At 41.7% G+C, this 9141-nt stretch overlaps 1 long non-coding RNA gene across 1 annotated transcript in view; it reads left to right on the plus strand.

Moving 5' to 3' along the window:
- The window catches only part of LOC140327633 (uncharacterized), a 20749-nt gene extending 20170 nt beyond the window's left edge, over nucleotides 1-579 (plus strand). Inside the window, exon 3 of the long non-coding RNA XR_011920047.1 lies at nucleotides 242-579. This is a non-coding gene — a long non-coding RNA (uncharacterized lncRNA). The remainder of the gene's footprint in view (nucleotides 1-241) is intronic.
- The last annotated feature ends 8562 nt before the right edge of the window (nucleotides 580-9141 follow it).

The raw sequence follows: 9141 nt of genomic DNA on the forward strand, positions 1-9141 counted from the left end.
AGTGTGTGACTGTGGGGGGACATTAGAGTGTCAGCTCCTCTGTACAGAGACTGATGGGACTGGCTCAGTGTTCTCTGTACAGCACTGTGGTATATGTCAGAGCTATATAAATGTATAATAATAGTGTGTGACTGTGGATTGTCAGCAGCTTTGTACATAGACTGATAAAACTAGCCTAATGTTCTCTGTACAGCACTGCAGTATATGTCAGCGATTGTTGTATATTTTCTTTTCCCTGTAGTAAATCAATGATGCCACTGAATGAGAACGGCGCCACCTTCAGTATGTGCCAGCAAAAGCAGCAAAATGAGTCAGAACTTTGTCATTGCACATGCTAGAATACTGTCATCTGAGATGAATGATCAGGATCAAAAATCAAGCCCTGGGGATATGTTCTGGCAGATCAATGATTGATCAAGCAGAGACCACCGGTGCACATTCCTATGGAGGAGAGGTTGCCATTCACCTGTCTTTTGGGCAATGTCCTGGCCGAGAGTGGAACCTGGGACCCAATGCTGCAAAGGAGTAATGTGTACAAATGCAATTTACAGTTCTGATATCATGACCCCAATGGTGATATCTGGGTACAATGACCCCTGACAAGGTGGGGGGGGGGGGGGGGTATGAAGCAGAAATAGTGGGGGGGGGGGGGGGAAGAGGTGAAAGCAGGAAAAATAGACAAATGTGCAGATCTGAGCAATTCTGACATTGTGATGGCTGGGCGATAGGTCAGAGCAGCGTTCGGTCTTGTGGGGGTCCCAGCAATGGATTTTAAAAGCCAAACCTGATAACTACCAATGAATTTCATGGAATAAAATATAATATGGAAATACTTTGATCACACTGCCTTTGTGAGGTGGAGAAGGAACTTTTTGGCTTTGTTGGTTACAGTTGCCCCGAGGAGCTTCCTCATCCACATTCCAGGGGTGTTTTAGAGGTTAAACAAGAATCATCTCATTAGAATAAGCAGAAGGTGTCACCATTCTTATTATATTCCTCAAGCCCCAGAATGTGTGCGGGCCCCCAATATCTCACAATGCAGGGCCACTGCAGGGAACCAATCATCTTATCAGTGGCCAGGCAAAGATGAGGTCAGCAGTAAACCTTTGCTTTACACCCACCCGGACTAAATGTAAAATTATTGGTGAGGGGGAATATTTTTGGTGCATTTCAAGCCAAAAACATTCTTAGGCTTTACTGCTGAGGATCTGTTGGAGAATTGCCCCTCACTTCCAGGGTTGGTGTCACCCCGTGTGGTGTCACTCCCTCCATGCACATCCAGGACCGCGCTGCGCTGACTGCTGGGACATAACTCTGAGATATGGAAGAGGGAATTAAAGCAAAGGCAAAGACAAGCTGGGGTTTCTGTTGCGGCAATTCAAAAATGATAAAGCAATAAGTTATATGTAGATACAATGAATCAAGAGAATCTTCCAGCACCAACCTAATAGTTTCTACCTCCATTTGGCTGAATACTGGGAGTTGCAATTTGCATGGTGAGGTGCATGTGAAAGTGTCTCAGCACCAATGTTTACCCATTTCCACCAGTCAATGTACCATGGTGCACTTTTAGTGGAGGATTTCCTCTACCCCCAGAAAAGTGTCCCCATTATTACAGAGTTCTGTATGACTCCAGGCCAAAACTTTCGGCCCCTTACTCAACACAAAGTAATTTTTACATGGCTGCAATGTAAATCTCATGTTTTCTTTCTCTGGTTTCTCTTATCTTCCAATAGTCTATATTGATTATTTGGCATCTCAGGTCTAAATGATGAGATTCTTACACTAAGTTTCCCAACTTCTCTCAGCTGCAGCCTTTGCTGGTTGAGTTTGTGGTGCCATACTAATAGGATGGTTTCCAGACAATTTGGGGTGTTCAGAGAGTGACACCTTACTTATCTTATGTAAGAGGATATGGAGAAATTATCCCGCAATCTGTGCCAACTTGATGTCATGACATCAAGTTGGCACAGATTAGGCAAACCCATTATGTCTGATACTATAAACCTTCACCACTTTCATTTCCCAGAGCCCCGAGAATCACCTGTCCAACAATTAAACTATTTTATAAGATAGCCAATATGAATACCTATAGAGGTCTTTACACTCGGGGCCAGTTAGGGTCATTTATATAAACTCCATGGCCTAGAATATGTGAACAATGTTCAAATTAATTAGTTCTGAGGTTTTTAGTGTAGAGTCCTGGTAATTCCTATCATACAAAGACATTGTAGACCATTGTGCTCTTCCAGTTTTGTGGTCACAGTTTGGTGAAGACCCTTTTCTGCTACCCACTTTGCTGCACATTGAAGTTATATTGGGAGTGTGAAGTCTGAGAAGTTTTGTAAAAAACAATATGCAATTTTTATTTGGGGATGTTTGGTACTCAGTGAGGTTTTCAAATAATAAATAAACTCATTGACCTGCTTGTACTTCATTTTCACTTGGCTTTCATTACATACAAAGAGCCACTTACCAATCACTTTGGAGCTCACTGCAGAATAGCTCACAATCCACCAGTATGTTGGCCCTTCACAGGGGTCCCATATTTGACACCACTTGGTTTTTATAGGACGAGATTACCCAACCTCTGTGACCAGGGATGGTATAATGATAGGACAAATTGGGCAATTACCCAGTGCTGCCACCTTCTAAGAAGCCCAGGATAACAGGGGTGCCGGGGGCTGGAATGCTGCATATTAGGGGCCCCTACTTCACTTTTAGCCCAGGGCTCCAATTTATCCAAAACCATCTCTGTCTGTGACATCGCTGACATAAAACACTAATAATACAGAGCTGGATACAGCAGGATACCTTTGTATTAAGAGTAGTCCTAGTAATGAAGACTCGTATGTCCTTATAAGGGCAGTGATGTCACACAGGGGATACCCAGGGAGATGGGGGATACCCAGGGAGATGGGGGCTTCCCCCTAAGCCATAATAAGTGGCTTTAATGTTAATTTTTGGAGGGGGGGGGTTTATTTGGGGCAGTTTCCTTTATATATTTTAGTGATCTGCACTGATATTGGGCACTTTGTAAATTTCAGTCCTTTGTGGTCTGACCTCAGTCCTGAGCCCATCGCTTTTCCGCATGCCGCATCAACCTATCAGGTGTTTCAGTGATCACATGACCACAGCGCTCTTATTTACAATTTACAATCACAAAGCCCATTGTATCTTTCTCCGTCATTTCGTTTCTTTCTGCCAATGGGACGAGGAGGGGTTGGGGATCATTTTGTGAAACATCTGAATCCCATCAATGCGGAAAGGTTGGCGGAATCCCAATTCACTCCGCTATTTCTCCGCAGAACATTTTATTTTCGCACACGTATTGACTAAACCTCTCAAAGCGGCTTTTTAATGACAATACACGCCAAACGTTCAATACAAAAATGCTGCATGTTTTGTAATTTTTAAATATCATCATCATTATTATTCATCGAGAAAAAAGATAGGAAACACGGCCAGCGCGACATTCCAGGGAAAAGTGTTTACAGGACACGCACAAGCAGGAGGTGCAACATGGAGATTAGAGAGGACCTGTCACATGAATGATATTTCGGATATGACACAAAATACATGTTTTGTATCTCTAGTGAAATAAAGGTACAAAATCTCCATGGAAAGGTGAACTGGTAATGAAGCGCTGAAATCAATGGATCATCAATATACAAACCTAAGCCAACAATCCGAAACTATTCCCTTCTTCAATAATATAACAATAATTTGCACAATGATTTCTTACTGAGCTTCATATCGGGGGCTTCACTTCCATAATGTTTGCTTGGTCAGGTTGCAGGCCAGGATATTCAGTCTTCCCATTGTCCCAGCAGGTTTACCCAGCCCCCGCTTCCTGTTACACCTGGAAATTGGAGGATCCAAGCGGAGCAATCCTTTCCCATATCAATGAAGACCTAAAGATTAACACTTAAAGCTGCAACTAAATGCAAAATGCAACACAATGCAGCAATGATATGATTTGACAGAAAAGCTCCATTTGTTATCATTAACCCTTTCGCACCCAGAGGCCATGGATATACACATCAATATGGCAGCATTGGTATTTGTCTATTTCACTAACAATGGCCCTGGTTTGTTAAAGCTCTCCAAAGCTGAAGAGGATACACATTCATCAGTGAACCTGGGTGATCCAAGTAATTTGCTATTTGTTATCCCAGGCCAATTCAATTCCAGGTTTGTTGGATTACTTTAATAAATTTCACTTTAATAAATTTCACTCAGCTAAATATTTTTTATACATTTATTAAAAGTTTCCCTGCTCTGTTTTTTATAGGTTGACAAATTAGCAAAGCCCACACGTATTTTACATTTTCCTTTTCTTATATTATTATATTTAGTAATGTCATTACTCATTACTTTACTTACATTCATTACATTACTTACTAATCTAGCAATCACAGTATTAAAGTGGAACTGAACCCATGAAAGATTTTCTATATTGCAAGAAACATCTAAAGGTGTTAATTGTACCGAGAATTATCATAGATAATGAATCATTTCCTGCAAAATATAGCGATGGTATATCCACATATGTGAGGGTGCCGGGGAACTCTTATTCTGTAGCTGAATATCAGTGCGAGATCTCAGGCACTGCTGCCTCTTGCCAGATCTGCATTGAGATTTGGTGATGCCACCAATGTGCTGATCATTGTTCTCCTTGCTGGAGGATCTGATATGAGGAAGTAAATCCCCGCCTCTACCAAGATGGCTGCCACCAGAGACACATATACATATTAATGAGGAAATTAGCAGCATGGGGACCACAGGGAATTTTGCTGCAAAGTATCCTTTGCCTCCCAATGATGATACCACAGATAAACCTGACTGCCTGAAGACAATATTTCATCACATGGAGCCTCCAGCCTGGCTGAGATCCCTATATCAGAGATTATATATTGATCATGTGATCAGCAATCACTCTGATTGGTTCCTGAATATTGGGCCCCCAGCTGTCAGCCCAGAATAAGACCCAGCAGCTGAGCAGTGTCAGTACGTGGAGGTTTATTAAACATATCTGTGACATGCAGCATCATGATATGGAATAATAACAATCAGATTGTTGGCTGGAAGAGGTTAAAAATCATCCCTGTGCTCCAGAGACTTTGCCTGGGCTGAGATGATGTCCTCAGTGTGCTGCAGGCAGGAAGAAGCATTTCCCCAGTCTCCTCCAGTGATCAGACTGCAACATTTTAACATTGTATCCAGTGATCACAGCCAAGAAATGCATCGGGCCCCAGGATTCGCATGGCGGGGTCACCTCTGATCCTTCACTTTTCTGATATTTGTGTCGTGTGAAGACAAATCATTGATTTATCAGCAATAACAATAAATCTCTCTCTGTAATTGTATGAAATGATTTCACTGACACACAAAGTCACAGAATACAAAATCTCCTTGTATTACCCTTATAGACAAACGCCCCTATTTCAGTTTGCTCTTTGGAGACTGCGGCTTTGTCTCGGTAGAATCGCAGGCGGAGAGCGAATGTCCAGAGACTTCTAACATTCCGGCTCTTATTACTCTGAACAGTGATGGAGATTTTCTTGCTCTTGATGTAATGAGGCAGAATGAGCTGTTAATGCGACGGATCCATCGCATGGAATCATTGCGCTCAGTGTTTAGTCTTCGCATTCGTCATTCACAATCAGATTCATCATTCACAATCAGATTCATCATTCACAAAGCGCTTCTTCAATAAACATCTGGAAAGCCGTTCATTTGTAACATTAGATTGTTATTCCTAAGGAATGTCACCGCATCCACACAGGTGGCTTCTCTCCTGGAAACTCTCCATTTCTATCTCTCAGACCCCAAATTATTTCCAAGGGATCTCTGTTTCCCCATCCCAGGCCGATTCTTCAGATAGGAGATTCGGTAATATACCCGCAGACATAATAAACCTCGGAGGCTCCGTTACCTGATGAGTCCCAGCCTGAGACCCGCAAACTGAGCCCATCAATAACACATTTATAAATAAAGTTTATTTCATTGAAAGTCATTTTACATTTTCATTAATTAGGATGGAGGATCACATGACCCAACCTTTGTCTTCATTCTCAATGTTTAATGATTGGGCTTCCTTACTTCCTGTCCTTGTGACACCCATACAGGAAATGGAGGTGCGGTCACATCAAGGACAGGAAGTTACAGACAATATTACAAACATTTAGCACTTTTCTAAAACAATTTAAAATATTTGTATCCCATTCTGTTCCTATCTTGATATTTAAGCTTCACACAAAGACATAATATTCCCTGGTAACTATCAGCATCATGGAGAAATTTCAGGAGATCCATAGATTTCTGGGTCACATAGGGGAGCTCACATTCACATCCTGAGCCCCTAAAGGCCGGCACCTTTCAGTCTTCACATGGCCTGATATTCTCTTTATAATGGAACAGAGAGCCGATTACTGATTGGGCATCAAAACATTGCTGAGCAAACATTTGCCGCTCATAGTTTGGATTTCATTGGGGTCCTATGGGCAGCAAAGCTTCCTCTGATCTCTTCACCGATCGCACAGCGAAGGTTCTCCAAGTTCTCCATTAATAAACAAAACATTCCGGTAATTTCCCACCAAGCCCCGAGGAGCAGAAGTTTTGTTCCCGCGGGAGGAAAATCTCCAGAGATCCGAGACTCCTCAATGTTCCATTATCAAAGCTTTCCGAAGATCTCCCCCATTAGACTCGACTTTCGGATCTCTTGTTAAAGTTGTAATTGTTGGTGGCAGCAAGAAGAAGACAAAGCTTCCTGGATGAGGGCCAACATTCAAAGCATTGATTAAATCCATCATTTCATTATAAAAGCCTGAGAGGAATGGAAGCTGCTGCCAGCCCTCACTTAGAGATGTTTGTAATAAAATTATGGATATAATGAATGCCGGACGGGGGGCTCGGCACTCTCCGCAGCGTTGGCTGTACCATTCTGCATTGCCACCAGGCCCTCTAGGCCCCCGGTACGGCCAGTGAATGGAACGGTCCAATTCATCTGTCAAACGCGTGGAAGATGAATGAAGATAACCAACCAAGCAACAATGATTAAATGGAAATGTTCTAGATGTTTCCGATAATAAAATGTCATTTGTGTTTAGGACTCGAAGATTGGAGACATCGGCTTTCTCTATCTTCAAAAAGTCAATAGAAATCCAAAAATGAGTTTTGGAAAGAGAAATGTTAGAACGTCTGGTGGGGTTTTATTGCTGCACCCTCGGAGGAATTCTAAAATCAGGCGATTGCTCACATAGAAAATATTTTACTATCAAACCTTCTAATTGGATGAGCAACATTGGGAGTTATTAATTCTTCAAAATTTGGTGATCATCTTTGGCAACATTTTATCATTTTAAAATTAGTAATAAGAAAGAGAAGGTTTTCTGTAAAGGCGCAAAAGTTTAGAAATGTTACAAAAACCTATTGTTACAGATAACCAAAAAGATACAATTTCATTTTACATTTCTAGGTGGGATTTTTAGGACATGATCCTAGACAGAGGACATCTACAGGTTTCGAACAGAGATACAAGATAAGGTAAGGGTGCAAATAGGTATGTGGTTATTGAATTGGGACCCGACGCGTTTTGCCGGTTAGGCTTCCTCAGAGGGTGGGGAGAACCGGTGAATACACAGGTAAAGTATTCAGCTGTCAGTGTAGAATCCAGGTAGGATATTGAGTATACCTTATGAGTGTAGAATCAGTTGGAGGAGAATACAAGTAGTAAATATTAAAGAAGACAGAAAAAGCTGGGGCAAATTTTTTTTTTAACGTGTATTTAAATGTCAAGCACACAAAAGTAAAAAATAAAAGAATGAACAACATTTGCATATTGCATTCCAGCACATTACACTATAGGTAGGTTATTCCCAGTTACAGACTTCCAGGAAATGGTACCTGATATCTATACAAGAACAGATAAATTAGTTACATATGTAAATGAAATTTCTCCAACCCAACGCGTTTCACCGATAGGCTTCCTCGGGGGATGCACTGAGAATGTTACAGTAAAGCAATACAAAAACAAAGAAAATATTTACCTCTCAAATATTGGGTCGGCACCAAAACAATTAAACCTAGGAGAAGGGTGAAGTGTCATTCTGCTCAAAAAAATTGGAGAATACAATAAGTAGAAGGCCAGTCCAGATGTTGAAAGTATTTTTTATTAAGTTTAGTTGCCAAATGAGCCAGGTAATAAAGACAAGACCAGCAGAAGTGATTCAGTATGGGAGCCCAGGATCAGGGGGGCTTTAAAGATGACGAAAACGAGTGTCAGCTCTTTTTTAAATACTAATTAGGGCCAGGGTCACATGATCCTTAAGAAGTCAGGCAGCACTCACCCCGAGTACCTTTAACTTTTATCATTTTAGCCAAATGCACTGAAATCACTGGAGAAGCAATATGAACGTGATTTTTGGGATTTTTAGGGGTTTAAATGTTTTCTGATGGTGATAGAAAGTTCTTAGTATATATTCTGGAATTGTTTTGTCCACAAATTACCTTCAAATGCAATATTAGAAAATAGAAACATTCTTCCCTCACTGCCCCCCAAAAAAGTTAAACTTCTTTATAACCAAATTTTTCAATATGATTTGATGAAGCAGAATGAATTTCCTGGAACTGCTCCCCACTTTCTATTCTCTCCCCACACACGGTTCGATCGTCAAACTGCCGTGTACAGCGTAACTCTCCAAATTGGCACCGTCACAGTGCAGAAGATGGGACACCTTCCAGTCCTTTTATAATAGAAATTAAACTGATATATTGCTATGAAAATCTAGCAGATATTACAACATTCTTCTGCTTTCCTTTCTGCCAGCCAGACGCTGGAGGTCACTCAAATATTCCAACCATCTTATGGGAAAGGCCTGGAGCCTCTCACCCAACATGGAGTCGTCTGCAGACCCCAACAGGTTGATGTTGTGCGGCACTGCTTTGGCTTCGGATCATCCAAACTTTACACAGACTGAACGTGGATAGATAGAAGGAAAGTCATTCCCACTCCCCAGGCAGCCTTATTATAAGATCCATCCTGGGGGCTCCGGGCAGCCCTATTATTGGATCCATCTCAGGGGCTCCGGGCAGCCCTATTATTGGATCCATCTCAGGGGCTCCGGGCAGCCCTATTAT

Source organism: Pyxicephalus adspersus, chromosome 3 (genome assembly GCF_032062135.1).
Source record: "Pyxicephalus adspersus chromosome 3, UCB_Pads_2.0, whole genome shotgun sequence".
Classification (NCBI taxonomy): domain Eukaryota; kingdom Metazoa; phylum Chordata; class Amphibia; order Anura; family Pyxicephalidae; genus Pyxicephalus; species Pyxicephalus adspersus.